This window comes from Balaenoptera ricei, chromosome 1 (genome assembly GCF_028023285.1).
Source record: "Balaenoptera ricei isolate mBalRic1 chromosome 1, mBalRic1.hap2, whole genome shotgun sequence".
NCBI lineage: Eukaryota > Metazoa > Chordata > Mammalia > Artiodactyla > Balaenopteridae > Balaenoptera > Balaenoptera ricei.
The window spans coordinates 176,943,757-176,961,972 of NC_082639.1; the positions used below are offsets into that span (position 1 = coordinate 176,943,757).

General features: G+C 38.3%; 1 protein-coding gene across 1 annotated transcript in view; it reads right to left on the reverse strand.

The window, feature by feature from the left end:
• Window positions 1-2,431: 2,431 nt before the first annotated feature.
• Window positions 2,432-18,216, reverse strand: part of SPATA17 (spermatogenesis associated 17) — a 268,975-nt gene continuing 253,190 nt past the window's right edge. Inside the window, exon 12 of the transcript XR_009499172.1 lies at window positions 2,432-2,487. The gene's annotated coding sequence lies outside the window, so the exon portion shown is untranslated. The remainder of the gene's footprint in view (window positions 2,488-18,216) is intronic.

Below are 18,216 nucleotides of genomic sequence, written 5' to 3' on the forward strand. Positions count from 1 at the left end.
ATTTCTCCACAGTGAAATAGGTCTTTTTTCCCACTTTCCTACTGTCCTCTTTGGAAGGAAGTCACTTTAAGACCCACACTTCCCAGGTGGAGTTTATTCTCTACTTCCCTGAGGATGGAGTTTCTGCATAAATTATTTGGAATTCTGCTACACAGGATATGTGTCTCTCCTCTCCCATTTATTAATTAATATCAGTATGGACTTGTGGATATTTAGCTATTTATTTTATACCTTAGGTTATAATCCTAGAGTATTTTATTTTGTTGCTCAAAGTGTTGCAGCTTCGACCATTGGGAGCTCTTTCACTTGGCTCCTGTATCCTTTTTTACCAAAAGGAAAAAGCCCCTGTTATTTTGTTGTTGTTATTGTTATTTTGTTTTGTTTTGTTGTGAGCATTTCCTTAATTTCTGGTACATGTCATTCACTTTTGCCCACCTCCAACTCCTAGTACCTCAATTAATTACTTGTTAAAAAAATATAATATATATTGAATTATGGTGCAGCTTACTTTGCTGTCATATTTATCTGCAGTTTATTTCATAATACAAAAACAAGAATGTCTCCAGCTGTAGTTTCTCTCTTGTCAAGATACACATGCCACCTATTTTTTGGCCAAATATGTTTACATTTCCCTTCCTGAACATTTCTCCTCCATTTCAGTTATCATCAAGAAGTCTAGAGACATTTTGGCAACATTTTCGTGTATTTACTCAAATAATTCTAAGGGCTTTCTGAAATGTCAAGAGTGTCAAAGCAAAACTCTCAAAGCTCAAATGACTCAAGGGCCAAGTTAGAGGTAGGGACACTGATTTCATTCTTCTCACTTTAGGCCTCGCTGCCCCATCTCCCATGACCAACATAAAACAAGACATCGACCTGGGAGCTGGAAAAGCAAAGCAAAGGGCCCAGCACCAGTGTGGGTAGATGTACGAAATTTATGTCTTGGATCAACACAAGTCACCACTGCCTTCTCCTCCCAGGTCTCCTCCGCCCCCCTTGTCTTGCTTCAGACAATGAATTTCCAGGGAGTTTTTTTGCCTTTTGAGCTCCTCGCTGATCTAATGCAATTGTCCACTGGCAGAAGCGCTGCGAGGTGCAGAATAAAGTAATGAAGCTAATTTGATTTGCACTCTACCCCACACCCTTAAGATCTGCATGTCTTTATTGTATTAGATTCCTAATGAGATTCTCGGTCTGCACTCCAGCAAGGGCCCCGGAGCACAGTGGCTGTGTGACGGGTTCCTCCCAGGAGATTTTTTTCCCCATTTACATCCCATCTTTAATGGATATGGACCTGCCTGCCCTTGAGTCAGAAGGTGACCATATTTCCCTTGCTGAGCTCTCCTGGGCAGGAAGTGGGCAAGTGGCCACTGCTACAGAGAAGAGTGGGCTTTATCTTTTCAATGCCAGGAGGGAAAACATGGTAAAAGGTTAGTACTGGGCTGAACAGCTCATAGCAAGAGCTCCAAGCAAATTTTCAGTCTCAAATCATGTTTCAGAAAGAGATTTGCTCCTGTGTGGGAAGGTCTCGCTCTTTTATGTTACCACCAGCGCTATAAACAGTGACCAACAAAAACAGCATCTCAAAGGGTCTTCCCCAGGGCACCAAATTCCCTGGACCATTTCAGTTGCCCTTGAGATAGTTCTATTGATACCAGATGATGTCCTGGCCAAAGTCTGGCTGGCGAGGGACCATTTGAGTGAGACATAAACATGAAGTTTATTCAGGAGAACCCTGTCCCTCCTTCTCCACCAGCCACGATGAGCTTTAAACCATTTCATAAATGTCTATTTCTCTAGCCTCTTTTTATATCCCCCAGGATTTTTGCAGTGTCATTGACATTACTCTTTTCCTATTCTCCAGATCCAAAACATTTGATTTACCTGTCCCAAATTATAACCTAAGCCAAGAATATAGTGTGATGTAATTTTGCTTTTTTTTAGTCCAAAGGCTGCTTTTGAACTGGCTGGCAACCTTGCTGGAAACTCTGATTTAATTAATAGAGCACACTCAATGATACAGTTTAGTGAATTATTATAAGAGCCAGGGTTGGGGGACAAACACGGGTGATTCATAATTCACAAGTTTATTGTTCCAACATAAAAGGGTTTTTGACGGTTTCAGAAAAGTGGGGCAACAAAAAGACACTGCGGTGCTACCCAAAGAATCATTTTATAGAAGCAAACATTGTTCAGTTTGTTTTAGGCCTCTCTCAGATCCCTGATATCACGGGAGGAAAGAAAAAGCAAGGTGATTGGCATCATGACGACTTTTCTTGGGGGAAAAAGGTAGTTTATACCTAATCTAAGGTCTTTAAGAGGAATATATCAGCTTTGGTTTGGCTCTCAGTGGACAGGTGTCTGTATCATAGAAGCACCATACATAATTCACCACCAGAGAGCCCCAGAACTTAGCGAGAGGCTAAATTACCTGTCACGTCCAGAAAAGGTGTTCCCTTCAGGTCAAGGTTGAAAGCTCTGGTAAACCTGTATGAGGAAAAGCACATCAGTCCGTACTTGAATGTCAGCACCGTTTCTCAGCTGTTGGAAATGCAGGCTGGCGATTTACCCCTGAAATCTGCCTACCTCATTTGCAGGGTCAATTAACATCTTATTCTGAAATCAGATCGGAAAGAAGGAAGTGAGGTTGCTTATTTTAATAATCAGAAACCACTTTGTTTATGTCCCATCACTGGATGCTGGAGAACCGTATTCTTTTCACAGAGCGGGTGGGCGAGGGCATCCTGTGGGACGTCTGAGCCTTTACAGCTTACGCTGAATACAAAAACATCTTATCATTACCCGGGGGTATAACACCAAGCCTAGTCCCAGGCAGACTCTGACTTCGGAACACAGTTCATGAAAGGCAGGTGCCATCTGGCTGTCATTAAGTGGCTGATTGTGTCTCTCTCCTTGAATGACTAGTGAATTGACTCCTTGATTGGCAGGTGATGTAGAGCCGGAAGGAGCCTGGGTCAGGGAAGACAGGGGAGCTTGTGTTTCACCTCTGTAGTCTGGGGGAACTTGTTGGAGGTATCACATGTGGATTTCACTTCAGGTTCATCACCTGTATTTCAGGAACTTTGTTTTTGTGACAATATAATACAAACAAAAGAGTAAATGAAACAGACCCATCAGACAAACTGGGGGCAGGGGGGAGGATGCTTATTTCCTTTAAGAAATATTTTCTAGGTTTAATTCTGAGGGCGGCGAGAGGAGGCTAGTTGTATAGTATTTTTAACTTTTCTGTTGCTTTAAAATTTCTTTATAAAATGAGGCAAATTTGTAGTTTCAATTAAAGAATTGAGTTTTTAAAGTTCATATCTAATAAGATAAAAATGGTGAATGCTCAAGACTTCTGAGATTTTTTATACAGACGAATGTTTTGTTATATTAAAACACCTTAATCAAATTAATAAAAATTGAAATTAAGCATCAACTCGGCAATACCTGAGAAATGTATTGTATTTGGTGATACAAAGGTATTGTGTTTGGTAATGCAGGAAGGAGAAAAATCACAGTCACAAAAATTTCTAAAAGCAAGAAGCAAAATGCAAGGCAACTGAATGTTAGAATTATCAGATGTTACTTGATAAATATTTGATTGATTAATTAATTGAGAACTATTTGCCCCGACTTGGAAGAACCTTTGGTGATTCAATTCAGATGATCTCTTAGCAGAGAAAACTTTCTCAGTAAAAGATAGTGCTTTCAAACTGTGTGGGCGGAAAAAAGTGTCATTTTAATTCGGTAAGCTCAGGAGAGGCAGAAATTAAAATCATTAATTAATTCAACAAAGAGTATTTCCCATGTTTTTCAGATTAATATTGAAAATGTTAACACAGATTAATACTCTCTTCAGAATATTATTTTGGGATGATATACATAAAATTAATCATTTTAAAAACTAGTTTTATAAACATACCTAATTTATAAAAATGAATTAAATATAGAAAGCTCTTGTTAACTACTGATTCGGAAGTAAAAGCTCGTTTTTCTCATTTACATATACCATTTGTGTGAATGTACACTTTATACATAGTTACACAGTAAAAATTTTGTTTATATGCCTATTCCAAGCTCTTGCTACATTTTTACTTCTAAATAATCCTATACCTAAGCAAATGAAAATGATTTTAATTAAAAACTGTCTGAAATCAAACATCCCTTCTATATATATATATATATATCATACATAGAAGCTGCAAGTTCCTAGGTGACCTCACAATATAGTCACTGCTGGGTATTTGCAACCCTTTGATGCTGTTAATATGGGATATTTGTGTAACAGGGATTATTACACAGGGAACATCTCAGGAAGCAGGATATGAAAGAGGAAGAAGAAGCTTCCACTGCTATCATTTCAAGGCTGATTTCTCACTTTCAGGTTAAATGTTTGGAAAAGCTGACTTCATGCTTCTTGTTGAGATTTCTGGGGGGTTGGGGGGAAGTATATGGAAGCTTAGACCTGTGTTCTGTTTTGCAAGGGTGCCTGACGCTCCTTTGTTAGGGAAAATGATTTGAATGGGTCCCATGACTTAAAATACCATCTATATATATTGACAACATCCACATTTATATCTCCTCCTTGGATATCTCCCCTGAACTCCAAACTCATATATCAAACTATTTACCAGACATCTCCTCTTGGAAGTCCACATTTCAAATGCAACAAATTCAAAAACAAACTCATGTTTTGAACTCATAATTTTCTCTTCCAAACCTGTTCTTCCTACAGACTTCCCCACTATAGTTAACAGCAAATCCATCAAGAGTTAACACATAATATATAACATATAATGTATAGTTAACATCAATCCAACCTTGAGTCATCCTTGATGTCTCTCTTTTTCTCACACTCTACTTCCCTTGTGTGATGAAATTCTATTACCTTTAATTCCAGATGTATCTCGAATCCAATCACTCTTCATCAACTCTACCACTACCACCTCAGTCCAAAGCCACCCTGTCTCTTCATGGATTGTACTCATCTCCTGATTGGTTTCCCTCTTTCGTTCCACCCACCCATCCCCACCCAAGCCATATATTCTATTTTCACAAGCAGCCAGACTGATCTCTTTTTTGTTACCGAGTCCCAAGCTCACACTGCTCATTGCACGACAGGCCAATAAATCAAGAGACAAGTTGTTGAGGAACTCAACAGGAATAACGACTTTATTCGGAAAACCAGCAGACTGAGAAGAAAGTGGACTAGTGTCCCAAAGAACCATCCTCCCCTTGTTAGAATTCAGGCTTCTTTTATACTAAAAGGGGAGGGGTGTGGTTAGCTGTTGCAGACTTCTTGGTGTCAGAATCCTTTGTTCTCGCAGCTGTCCAAGTAGGTCTGGTCATGATGTTCTTGTAAACCTTGTAAACAAGACATGTTATTCTCTGTTCTGCAACTTTTTATCTCTATATGAATGGAAGACTGTTATACCTTTACGGGTCAGAGACTTGAGAATGGGCTCTCGTGTATATTTTAGGCTAAAGGCAACATAGTATTTTTTTAAAGTGTTTTGTCTTTATTGAATTTGTTACAATATTGCTTCTGTTTTTTTATGTTTTCGTTTTTTGGCCAGGAGGCATGTGGGATCTTAGCTCCCAACCAGGGATCAAACCTGCACCCCCTGCATTGGAAGGTGAAGTCTTAACCACTGGACCACCGGGAGGCAACATCCTTAACTTGTAGCAAAAACAATAGAATACAAAGGTTAAAGTAAAAGAAACAGAGCCAACATGCAGTCAGATTTGTTCTTCCCTATTACGTATTTCAGTGTCAGTTAAGATCATAGTGCTCCTCTACTCGAAAGCCTCCAATAGCACGCCTCATGCAGAGTAAAGCCAAATCTTTACATTTGTCTAGAATCCTCACTAACTCCCCCTTACCCCTCTGACCTCATCTCCCACTGCTTTCCCTCCCAGCCCTTCAAGCCAGCCATCCCGTCTCTCCTTGGATTGCACCCACAACTCTTTCTCGGGACCTTGGGGCCCTTCATTGGTGTTCTCCCACATAGCCACTCGGTCATCCTCTCATCTCCTCCAAGACTCTGTTCAAATGTTACCTTCTCAGAGACGGCCTCTTCTTGCTTCCTCTTCTCTGCTTCACTTTTCTCTAAAGCACTCACCATGATCCAATATAAGTTATTTTGCTTACTGTCCTTCCCCACCAGGATACAAGCTCCCGGAATGAAGGTGTTTTGTCTATTCACTGCTCTGCCTTCAGGACCTACCAGTGCCTGCAGTACGGTAGCACTCAATAAATCATTGTTGAATGAATCAATCCCTTTTCTTAAGCAAGTGTAAAGCTGAGACCTGATGACTTCTATGGCGTATACTCCTCTGAATAATATTTTGAACATTTCTTTTTTAATGCACATAAAGTCAAATCTATTCTTTTCGGTGTGTAGTTTTATGCATTTGGCAAATGCATACAGTCATGTAACCCCTACCTCAATCAAAATACAGAACAATTCTACCATCCCTCAAAAAAATCCCTCATGCTTTCTCTTTCTAGTCAAACCCTTTCCTCATCTTTAACCCCTGGCAACCACTGATCTGCTCTTCGTTCTACAGTTTTGCCTTTTCCAGAATGTCATATAAATGCAACTGCACTGCATGTAGCCTTTTTGGTCTGGCTTTTTTTTAGTTAGCATAATGTATTTGAGCTTCATCCATGTCATTGTGTATATTATTAGTTTGTTCTGTTTTATTGTGAATAGTTTTCTTTTATGTGAATAAACCAGTTTGAATTTTCTGTATTTTCATGAGACCATGAATAAAGAGAATATGCTGTTAAGTCCTGTATCACAAAACCAGGTCTCTGGGAGAAGACACATACTTTTGAAGGATTATGGAACTAAATTTAGTTGTTTGTTTTCAAACTAAGTATGGAAAAAGAGCTGAAGAAAATACACCAAAAGTATTAATAGTGATTGTCTTTGACAAATATCTTCTTTTTCCTATTTTTATTTGTCTAGTTTTTTAAATAAAAGGTACATATTTTTATAATAGAAATTTTGGAAAAGATGATGCATTTATATAGATATTAAAATATCTAGTGGTTATGATTTGTAGAAATGAAAACATACTTTGTTTCCTTTCAAGTGGTATCAAATAATCTCAGTCAGCTATACTTTTAATGAGGAATGAGAAAAAATTGGGTTCAGCAAAAAGTTGACTTAAGCTAAAGGAGGAAAATGGATGTTAATTTCAAGATTATAATTTATGACTTTTTCAGTAACAATTTTATACCTTGCCATCAAGAAGCCTGCTGCTTCTTTAAGAAGGGAGGGTCTCCAAACAGTTTATGAAGTAATAGATCATATATAAATAGGTTGTTTGCTCTCGGTACAGATGCCATCATTACTAACTAGTTTCAGGATCTTTGAGAGCTAAATAATTCTGTAACGCATCATTGAACATTTAGTTGCTTCATAGCAGATGGTTTCAGGGGCCCATCTGCTCACAGCAATGTTTTCAACAAGCCCCCTTCACCTTCACCAAAAGGTTCGGAAGCATTAGAATATTCATTCTCCACTACAGGTGCATTTCCTTGGCTCCCCTGTATTAAAGAGAGGAGCCACTGTCTCTTTTTTTCCTCCCGGAAAGGAGATACTGGTCGGTGTAAGTGTCAGAAGGCTTACCGTGAGTGTCAGGGAAACAAGTGAAAGAGTATCTTGATTTAAAGAATTTGTAAACTCACCTAAGTTATCGTGTGTGTTTGTGTGTGTGTGTGTGTGTGTGTGTGTGTATGAAGTGATTGCTTTCCTGGACTGTGTTAAAGATGGATATTAAGCAGTCAACTTTGTTCCATTATTTCTGCCCCTTAATAAGTTTGGGAGAAGAATCAGCTTCTTTAGAGTTTTCTGGGGGAAAAAAGTGTCTTCTTTCTGCCTTTGAGGCTGTGGGGGAGTCCCTCAGGCATGGTCAGGGTGAACCCAGGAAACACATGAAGGAACTACAGCTAAAACCATCTGGATTAGAGCAAACCGAATATAATATCAGAATGCTGAGGAGATCTGGGGATATGGGTTATGGGGACACAGCTAGTTTTATTCCAGAAATCCCAAATGCCCCATTACCTATGTGATCACTGAAATCTGCAGTCAGACTGCTTGAGAGACAGAATGGTGGCATGTGATGAATAAGACATGTGTTGCAGCTGCTCCCTAAATATGTAGAATTTTCTTTTCCAAATTGGAAAACAATAAGGAAAGACAAAGTTGGTGATGAGGAAACACAGAACATCAAGTAGAGGACTTTTAAAAGACCACCAGAAACTAACAGTCAACTTATGCCAATTGGGTCAATGGACACCCCCCGACCCAAACACACAACACATGGATTCAACACCGTGAACTACATAAATATCTTTCAGGTATTGAATCATTAGAGAGATGTCACTTTATCACCCATTTGTCAGCAAAGGGGACAGTGAAGGGCCTGTTATTTCAGAGAACTGTGTAAATGCAGAGGAGCATTCAGAGACAAGAGTACTCTGTGTTGTCTGTTCAAGTGGTTGTATTTTAATGTCTCTTTCTAAAAGGGACAAATGGATTCAGCTTAGGATATTAAAGAAAATTGCTGAAGCTCTCTAAGTCATATTTCAGAGAGCTGTTTGAAGGCAATTTCATTATCTATCTTCTTTTTTCAAGAATACAAAAATATTAGAAAAAAATAAGAATCTTTGGCTTACTGAAAATGAATGGTACTTGGTCTGTGCAGTTGTCATTGGTGGAGGTTCTAGCCTTATATTCGTCCATGTATTGTTAATGTTTATTAAGCACCTACTAGGTGCCCATAATTAGACAAGGTTTACAGTAGAGACTCTATTTTCAAGCCTGTGGATCTTCCTAGTTTCTAAGCTGAAGCTCCTTTGCTAAATGTTTTGTGTCAACGGTGAAGTATTTATTACCAGCCCCAAGTCCAGAGGAGTGGAGTGCGTTAGAAACCGGAGCAAGAGCACACAGCTGATATCAACATCCGTGTCATCATGATTATCCTGTCAAGAAGAGCCACCAAAATTGACTTTACCATCACTCCTACTTTTGCCGTGAAAGCAGAAATACTATAGACATGCTTTCTGTGTTGGTGAAAACTTTAGAATTCAGTTAATTTAATCCAATATTCTTTTTCAGGCATTCATTGAATACTGAAGCATGGGCAGCTCTATTAACTCTATAAGGAGCTCAGATGAAGAGAAGGACCTGTTCCATGCCCTCTAGTGGTTTATAATCTGATTGGGGAAAGACGGTAGACCTCCCTGAAACTGGAAGAAACAATTGTAGGAAACATTAAGGACTGAGAGCATTCTAGCCAGGGAAAAGAAGCACAAGAGTGGGGTAAATCAGAGAAGCATCCTTTTCTCATGCTGTCATGGACCCTGTCAAACATTTGACATCTCTAGAGAAGAAAGGGGGAGACAAAGAGGCGTGGGTTCACCTTAAGGAATTTTGGATTGATTTTTATAAAATATGGAAGGAGTTGTTGATCTGTGCGTTTGGACAAAGGCACAGCCCTACGTGAATATACAAAGATAGGAATAAATGGAGTGAATCAATGAATACTTGGGGGTGGGGAGAGGGACTTAGCTGAGGCTAAAGGGCCATGTTTTAAAGTATCGAGAAAGAAGAGTGGCTTGATATATTGGAAACTGAGGGTGGTTGTCCTTATAACAACCGAACATGGCACAGCTGAACACAGCACAACAGTTTGGTACAATCAAGACTGCCTGAGACCCAGATCTGTCCAGGTAGCAACCAGAGCACCAGAGGCCCTGGTTATAATGAGTGTCTATTACATAGTTTTATAGCTTAAATAAAGAGCACCGACCAGTAGGGATCTGACATTACACTTCAGAAAACAGACTTGGTTTTAAAATATATAAACATTACTTCAAGCTTGGAAGGAGGGAAATTACCTATCAGAAAGCATTTTTAAGAAAAGGACCATCAAAATGAGCAGGGGGTTCTCAGAGCCAGGAGGTCCTTTTATTTTTCAAATCAGAGAATAAATATCCCAGCAAATGAATTTAATTCATTCAAAAGGTCTGAAGGCAGTAAAACCAGTGATATGATTAGAAGAGGCATTAATTCCTAAATGTGGGCTTAGATATGTCCAGACTTTCATCCAGTGACTTTAAGGGATATTAGGAAATAGTGTGATTGCAAAAAACTATATTTTAATTAATTTTTAGATTGGTCTCTCAGCCTCCATGGCCTCCCCTTAGTTCCCTGCCCTCCACATCTTTCCAGAAACCCTAATGCCACCCAGCAAGCACACTTGTATTTCCTCTTTATTCTCCTGTGCAATAAAGGATTATATCTTGAATCACCTCTAATAAAATAGTCAGTCCTGTACTATTGCTACCATACAGTTTATTTGCATAGTACTCAAAAGATACGACAAAAATGACTTTTTCTTAAGTACTCTGAAATTAATGTTTTCCTTATAACATTTGTGTAAAATGACCCAGACATAGGTATCTTCAAGTCAAAGAGAAAAACAAACATGAAAGGCATCATTTCATTTTTGTTTCTCTAACCATTTTCATTTTAAGTAGAGACAGAAACCATTTAATTAAAGGCCATTATCTAGAAATCTTAGTGGAAGGCAAGTGTATCCGTTTCCTAAGGCTGCTATAACAAAGAACCCACAAACTGGGTGGCTTAAACATCAGAAATTTATTATCTCACAGTTCCGGAGGCTAAAAGTTTGAGATCAAGATGTCAGCAGGGTTGGTTCCTTCTGTGGGCTTTTGAAGGGGACTCTGTCCATGCCTCCCCCTTAGCTTCTGGTGGCAATCTTTGGCGTTTCCTTAGCTTGTAGAGGCATCACCTTGATCTCTGCCTTCATCTTCACGTGGCATTCTCCTACATGTGTTTGTCTCTCTGTTCAAATTTCCCCCTTTTTAAGGATACCAGTCATATGGGATTAAGTCCCACCCTAATGACCTCATCTTTTATTTAGGATAGTATTATATAAGTTTATTGTATAATTAACTCCAAATTAGCCTAAACATTTTTAAATGTTTTTTCTTGTAATTCTATAGCATTTTAGGATACCATATATATATATATATATATATATATATATATATATATATATATATATATAAGTTTTTGCTACATTTTTATTTTTATTGAAGTATAGTTGTTTTACAGTGTTGTGTTAGTCTTAGGTATACAGCAAAGTGATTCAGATGTATGTACACATATATACACACACACATATACATAATCTTCTTTTTTAGATTCTTTTCCATTATAGGTTATTCCAAGATATTGAATATAGTACCCTGTGCTATACGGTAGGTCCTTGTTGTTTATCTATTTTATATATAGTAGTGTGTATCTGTTGATCCCAAACTCCTAATTTATCCCTCCCTCCCCCACCCCTTTTCCCTTTGGTAACCATAAGTTTGTTTTCTATGTCATCTTAACTTGACTACATCTGCAATGACCCAATTTCCAAATGAGATCACATTGACAGATACTGAGGATTTCGACTTCAACATATTTGATGGGGGGCACACAATTCAACCCATAAGAACAAGTTCTGTCTGTCTTACTGCTGCTCTGTGCATGGATCACTATATAACCATATGCAAAGGGAAAGGCAGGTACATAGTCACATCTGGTGGGACTTCCAGTGCCTGATTCAACAACAAACAGAACGTACATGTGTTGCTAAACTGGAAAGCAGCCTCCAAAAAAATCTTTAAGGAGAGATACAATTGACCACAAAGCAGGCTAATATTAGTGGTTCAGTAAAAACAAACAGACAAAAGTACTCTTAGAGACTTTTTGGATGTCTGCATAGAGTCTACCTGATCTCACGACCATTTACATCTACAATTATGGTCTAGCACAAAGGTTATTTTTTAAAAGTCTCTATGTCTTAAGTGAAAAACTTAACGATAATGTCAGGAGTTTTCTACCAACTTTCATCTTTCCAAATACCATGGAGGGGGCTTATCCTCTCTCCTGTTGGCTATATTTGCCCTCCTCTCTGGGTACCACCCCTATCTTGCATCCCTTGATTACTGAGAGGAAACAGTGCGTCAGACATGGGGGGTGTGAACAAGAGTAAGATAAGAGGAAGCCTCATGCAAGGGACAGCCAGGTAAATGGATGATTAAGAAGAAGTGGTTGGGTTTTGCATGGACTCATCATCTACCTGAAGAATGCCAGGGAATTATGGAATCACAGGGTATTTAGTGGGTACTTCCCATGAACGTGGCACCATGCCATGTTCACTCTGAGGTGACAGAGAGAGGAATCATTTATTGCTCTGGGTTCAAGACACATACATGGACTTGTGAGGCAGAAGTATAATGGGATATGAAACTCAAAAGCCCTGACTTCAAATCCTGATTTCGTCACTGAATGATTAGGTCACCATAAGCAAGTTATTCCACGTCTCTGAGCGTCAGTTCATTCTTTATTTGTAAAACGGGTACCATCTTGCTTTCCTCATGCTTGTGAGGGTCATACGGAGTAGTCACCTAGGTGCCTATCCGGGAGCCTGTTACGTTGCAGGGACTGGAAAGTGTTTTAGAAAGCTTGACTGGGGAACTGAGACAAGTCCATACTGAGAGGTACTAAACTAGCAGGAGGAAGTGTGTATTTGAATATACAGTGAGTGATCTTTACTTGTTATGGAATCAGGGGAGGGAAGTCACTAGGGCTTCACTGATAAGTGGTGGCCTCACAGGACCTAGATAATGAGCTCGTGAGAGAAAATATGGGGACAGCAGTGCTTATTTATCTAGAACATTCAATTAACAAATATACCCCATGGCACTTACTGGGTTGGCTAACAGATAGTGAGTTGGGAAACACTTATAAAAATGAGAAATTTATAGAAACGAGCCCTAGAAAAGGAGGTACAAACTATCACGTATAAAATAAGCTATAAGGACATATTGCGCAACACGGGGAACATAGCCAGTATTTTATAACTATAAATGGAGCATAAACTTTAAAAATTGTGAATCGCTATACCACACACCTGTAACTTATACAATATTGTACAGCAACTATACTTCAATTTTTTAAAAATTGTGGTGGTGGTGGTAGTATCAGAGGTAATTTTTATGACATAGTCTGGTGATAACATAAGAAAAAGAAAATCTTGGAATGAAGATAACAGATTTTCACAGTTGCTGCAAACACCTAAGTCATTTCTGATATAACCACCACTTCATTCTCAAGTACTAATGCAGGCACAGAGTGGGTGGACTTGATATTAAAATCAGGCTCAGACAACTCTTTGTAGATGGTTTTCCTTCTGCTACATATAAGGAGACCTAATTATATTTATGTTTCTTGATAATTTTGCACTTCTTTGGAATAAACTGACTGCAAATTTGAAGGTTATTAGTGAAAAAAAATGCCCTTTAAATAAAAAACATCTCTGCCAACAGATGGCTGACCTACATTCACAAAATGACTAAATTACAGTGATTAAATCTGAGGCAATTTAAACATTTTGTTACAACAGGAAATTGAGCTTCTTCCCATGTTTATTTGGTGGTACTAGCTGCTCATTTTGGCTTTTGGCTAGGTCTCTTCTCTCTAAAATTAACAGTGCTTTGTTGTCTTTGAATAAGAAACAAAAAGGATGCACACAGCTGAATTAAAACATTTTCTTCATTCAAAACAAAGTTTGATCCAATTGGATGTGAGATTCCCAAATTATGAAAGCCGATTGCTTGGCAAACCCACATTGACATCAGGTGGTCATGTTTACCATTTGGAATATTTTATTTGGGTAAGTGGAGTCACTTGTTTTCTATAATTAAGCTTTGGGTCATTCTATAACTTCTTGCAGAGCCACAGTCAAATGAACCTGCCTCTGGACACTAAAGTAGTATTTAATCTCAGAAAACCTTCTCCCTTCTCCCTGTTGCCTTTCATTTATATATAGTGAATGTCCAATAGACTCTGACTGATGCCGCTTTCCTTAACATTTCCAGTCTCCCAGTATTAGTGCAGACGGAATCAGAGTCATTTCCTTTTCAGCCTGCAGTGCCCCTGGTGCCAGACCAGCTGGAGAGGGTGACACGGCTGAGGTGCCTGCTAATCTCAATGGCCCTTGGGTCTTTCCTCTAAAAGACACGGCAAGCAAACATGCCAAGTACTATCTAGAAAAAGGTGCAGTGTCATTGTGGCAGAAAAGCACTCATGGTGTCGCATGTCCGCCACCATGGTTTTTGAGATCATGTACAACTTGGAAAAGCACCAGTGGCAAGAGCATTTGCCACTCTGAATCACAGGTCCCCTTTTTACAGTACTATGGGGGAAGGGCTGATAAAGCTTTTAATTCTTGTCTGCAAATGCGTGCAGACAGAGGTCTAAGTCGGAACCATACAAAATGTATCATCTTAATTATTGTCTAACTAGAGAGACAGGCAAGTTCAGAAACAGGAGAAAGTCACTTTGGGGATGAGTGAGGACAAGCTCTCTTTCCAAACACTGACAAAAATGAATTGTCTTCTTTATGATAAATACAATCCTTAGCTAGGTGAAGTAAATAGAAATCCTATAATTGATATGATAAAACCAGATGTGCTCTGAAAACCTCTGAACGCCATTAGTCTTCCAAAGGGTTATCTCTATTTTTGTTTGTTTTTGTTTTTATGATTGTTTCTATGAAATTAGGCTATTTTCGTTATAAAAAGTATGAAAAAGAATAGCTATGTTTTAAATATTAATCACATAGCTGTTGTAGTTGTTTAACTATTCTAGGAGCTGTACCAAATCTTGTTTCAAATAAGATAAAAATAGGTGAATTCGATGTCTCCATCAAATGAAGCATGCAAATATTTTCATGAATTACACTGTCACTCTCTTATCAAAGAATCGCTCATAAAATTGAAAGATTTTCATCTAAATGGCACCTACTGTACTAAAAGATGGTATGAGTTTCTTTTTGCCTTCCTAGTATATTCACAAGTTATTAAAAATGAAACATCATAAATGAATTTAAAATAAAAAATCATATAAATTATAAATTAAAATTTATAGTTTGGAACTATAAACTTTAAAGGGGTAATATTAGCTTTACAAAATTTTTTTTTAATCTCATCCAAAAAATTAACAAAAGAGAAATTGAAAAGATAAAAACTGGTCTGTATTTTTAATCATTCAAATTGTTTTTTAAATATAAAATAGTTCCTTTCTTGGATCACATGATCACTTCTAGAATTCCTGACTGTACTCACAAGAGAAGCATATTAAATTTTACCCTTACTATAGCTAATTGAAATTTTGTATGATTATTTTGTGATAAATTATTATTTTGTGATCATTCAACGTGATATTACAGAACAGAATTACCAACTTCATAAAACCATTTCCTTTTCAACTGGAAATAACATAATTTTGATTTGAATAAAATTTGAAAAATATTTTACAATTAACTTTTTTACTGTGCCTCTTTACTTATTATTACTGTGCCTTATACTTATTTATACAGAGTAGAATTTCTAAAAAAGGAGATGATAATCCTAAACTACAGTACTATTTCAGTTACTTGAAATATTCAGGATGTTAGCTTTAAAAAAGAGTCAAGATTATGGATGGTTTCAAACACTAAAATGATGTAAGTGCTCTTTTTTTTCTTGAATGAATGCATTTTAAAGTTTAGCATCTTTATAGTAGTAAAGAAAGGATTTACTGCCAAGATACAGATGCCGGCAGCCGTTGTGGGGTGGCGGGGGGATGCGGTGGTGGTGAGGACTGAGGGAGCTCTGTTTTCATTTCCTTTTATTGCTTGTGAAATGCTGTTCACCTTTAGTAGCCATCACTTTAGGTCTTAAATAGTTTGGCCCAATAACATCTGAAACCCCGTAACCTCAATTTTGAAATGGTGTGCTTCTCTGGCCTAGTTGGGCTGTGACATTATTTCCTCTGCCTTCCAAGTTAAGAAAACTCCTTTGAGCAGGTCAGAGTCAAGGCAGGATTATTACATAATTGGAAGAAGCATGTTCCATTTTTCAGGAACCAGACGGTATTATCGGGGTGCGCATGAATGTGTTTTCCTTCCTCTTCCCCCATTTATACAAGTGCCCTGTGTTCCTTCTGGATAAAGACAAGACTTCTCAGCACCCAGTTCGCCTCCCATTTAATGAAGTTGTTAAAGTAGCAAGACTGACAGGTTAATTATCCTTTATAAAAGGGGGACAAATTGAACTGTGTCTTTCCATCATTTTTTGATACATCAAGAAGCTCAGTGGTGCCCAGATGTGGCTCCGGTGAATAGAACAGCTAATCCACTCGGCAATTCTTCGTTGACCCCACTCTCCCCACCGGGGCCTCCCTATATTGCAGTTGGTTTTTGTTTCACATTCAACAGATTCCACTTTATTATAAATTCAGAAGGATTTTTTTTTTCTCCTCCTCTCTCCATATGTTGGCTGACAGCTCCCCTGAAATAACTGATGGCTAAATTTAAACTCTGATGAAAATTAACCCAAGTGTTAAATGCAAACAGGAGCTGCTTGGAAGAGAAAAGAGTTATAATGGTAGATGCCAAACAGTGGAAAATGTGTGTAAATTAATCGAGCCTCGCTGGTGACAAGCCGTCAGGCAGTTTGATGGCTCTTGCTAGCACTTTAGTCCCACTGAAGTTGGCCAGAGGGCAGCACGGACAAGTCCTGCTTTTCAAAAAGACCGCGGGAAGCTTGACAGTAACGCTAACTAGATCATCGAAAGTTCATGGTCAAATAAGAGATTTTTTTTTTTTTTTCTGCAGAGCTTTGCACTAAATATAGTTTGCAGACAGGAGAGCCAGAAGTGAGATATCAAATTGCAAGTGCAGCAAAATGATCAAAAGAGGAGAAGGAAACCAGGGAGAAATGATTTTAAAAAACAACTGACAAAGCTGCTGCTGATTTCCAAGTTAATATGGAAAAATTGGTTTCTTTAAGAATAATAAGCATTTGACATGAAACAGTTTCTGCTTAGAGAGTAATGCTTTGCTTACTTTAGGCATTTTCAAAGAAATTACATCTGTATGTCACAATTTTTCAGATTAAAATATGTAATTTTACTGAAGCTCATTGAAAGGAAAGGGGAATCTAATCAAATAGAACTCTGTTTTGTATTGTATCTGTGACACTCATAAAAATCTAAGGAAAAAAGTTCAACTAGTCATTCATTTTTCCCCCATGAATAAGGCAGTATTTTACTTCTCTAAAAATATAACTTTAATAATGTGCTACTTACTACAGCTTAATATTAGCAGGATACAATGGCTAGGTCACCGAATCAGGAAGCAGCAAAACTGCTTTCAGCCCACGCTCAATATCTTAACAGTCAGTGACCTTGAACTGAGTGAATCTCAGTTTGCTCATTTGTAAAATGGGAGCAAAGGTCCTAAGATCAAATGGGATTTGGAAGGTGAAAGCTAACCTTTCACCAAATGAGCCAAAGGACACTTGCATCAACCAAAGGCAACCTTCGGACACCAAAGAAGAATCCTGAGCACAGGAGAATGGAAAGAATGTGAGATTTAGAGTCAGAAAAGTAGTGGCAAGTCTAGGCCCTGTTGCTGATAGGCTGCTTGCACTTGGTCAATAGCAGACAGGGGTGTCTAGCTCCCTTCCAGATTATTGTGAGAGTTGAGTGTGATAAAAATGCCTTCTTTGTAAACTATAACCTTCCATACAGCTATTAGTTCTATTTTACTGCCCCTCTTTCTAAACCTGCTTATCAAAGGAAGGCAGATCTCAAAGCCCACTTTTCTCACCTCCCAGCTCTCCAAATTCCTTCATTGCTGTGCTTTTCTTTCCCAGGGCTCAGCAGCCTGGGACTAGAAGGTGAGAATTTAGAAGACTGAAGTTTTGAAGGGTCAGCACATCAGAAAGACAACGAAGTGTGGTAAGTACAAATTCGAGTCCCCACAGCTGCTATGGGACAAGATATATATTTTTTCTATAACTGAATTCAACTGGTATCTTGAACTCCCTATTCCGCTTTCATGGCAGGAAACTTGATATGATAATTCCAGGTAAACTCAGTCAAATTTGCTCATGTATAGATCATGGTCATTTTTGTATTGAGTATGTGCTACACTTATAGCCCATAATACATACATGCAGAAACTATTCAAAAGGGTACATAAAATATTACTTACTGAAGGTTTTACCGTGTACCAGACAACGGACACATCTAACCCTCACAACAATCCTTGGAAGTAAATATTATTAGC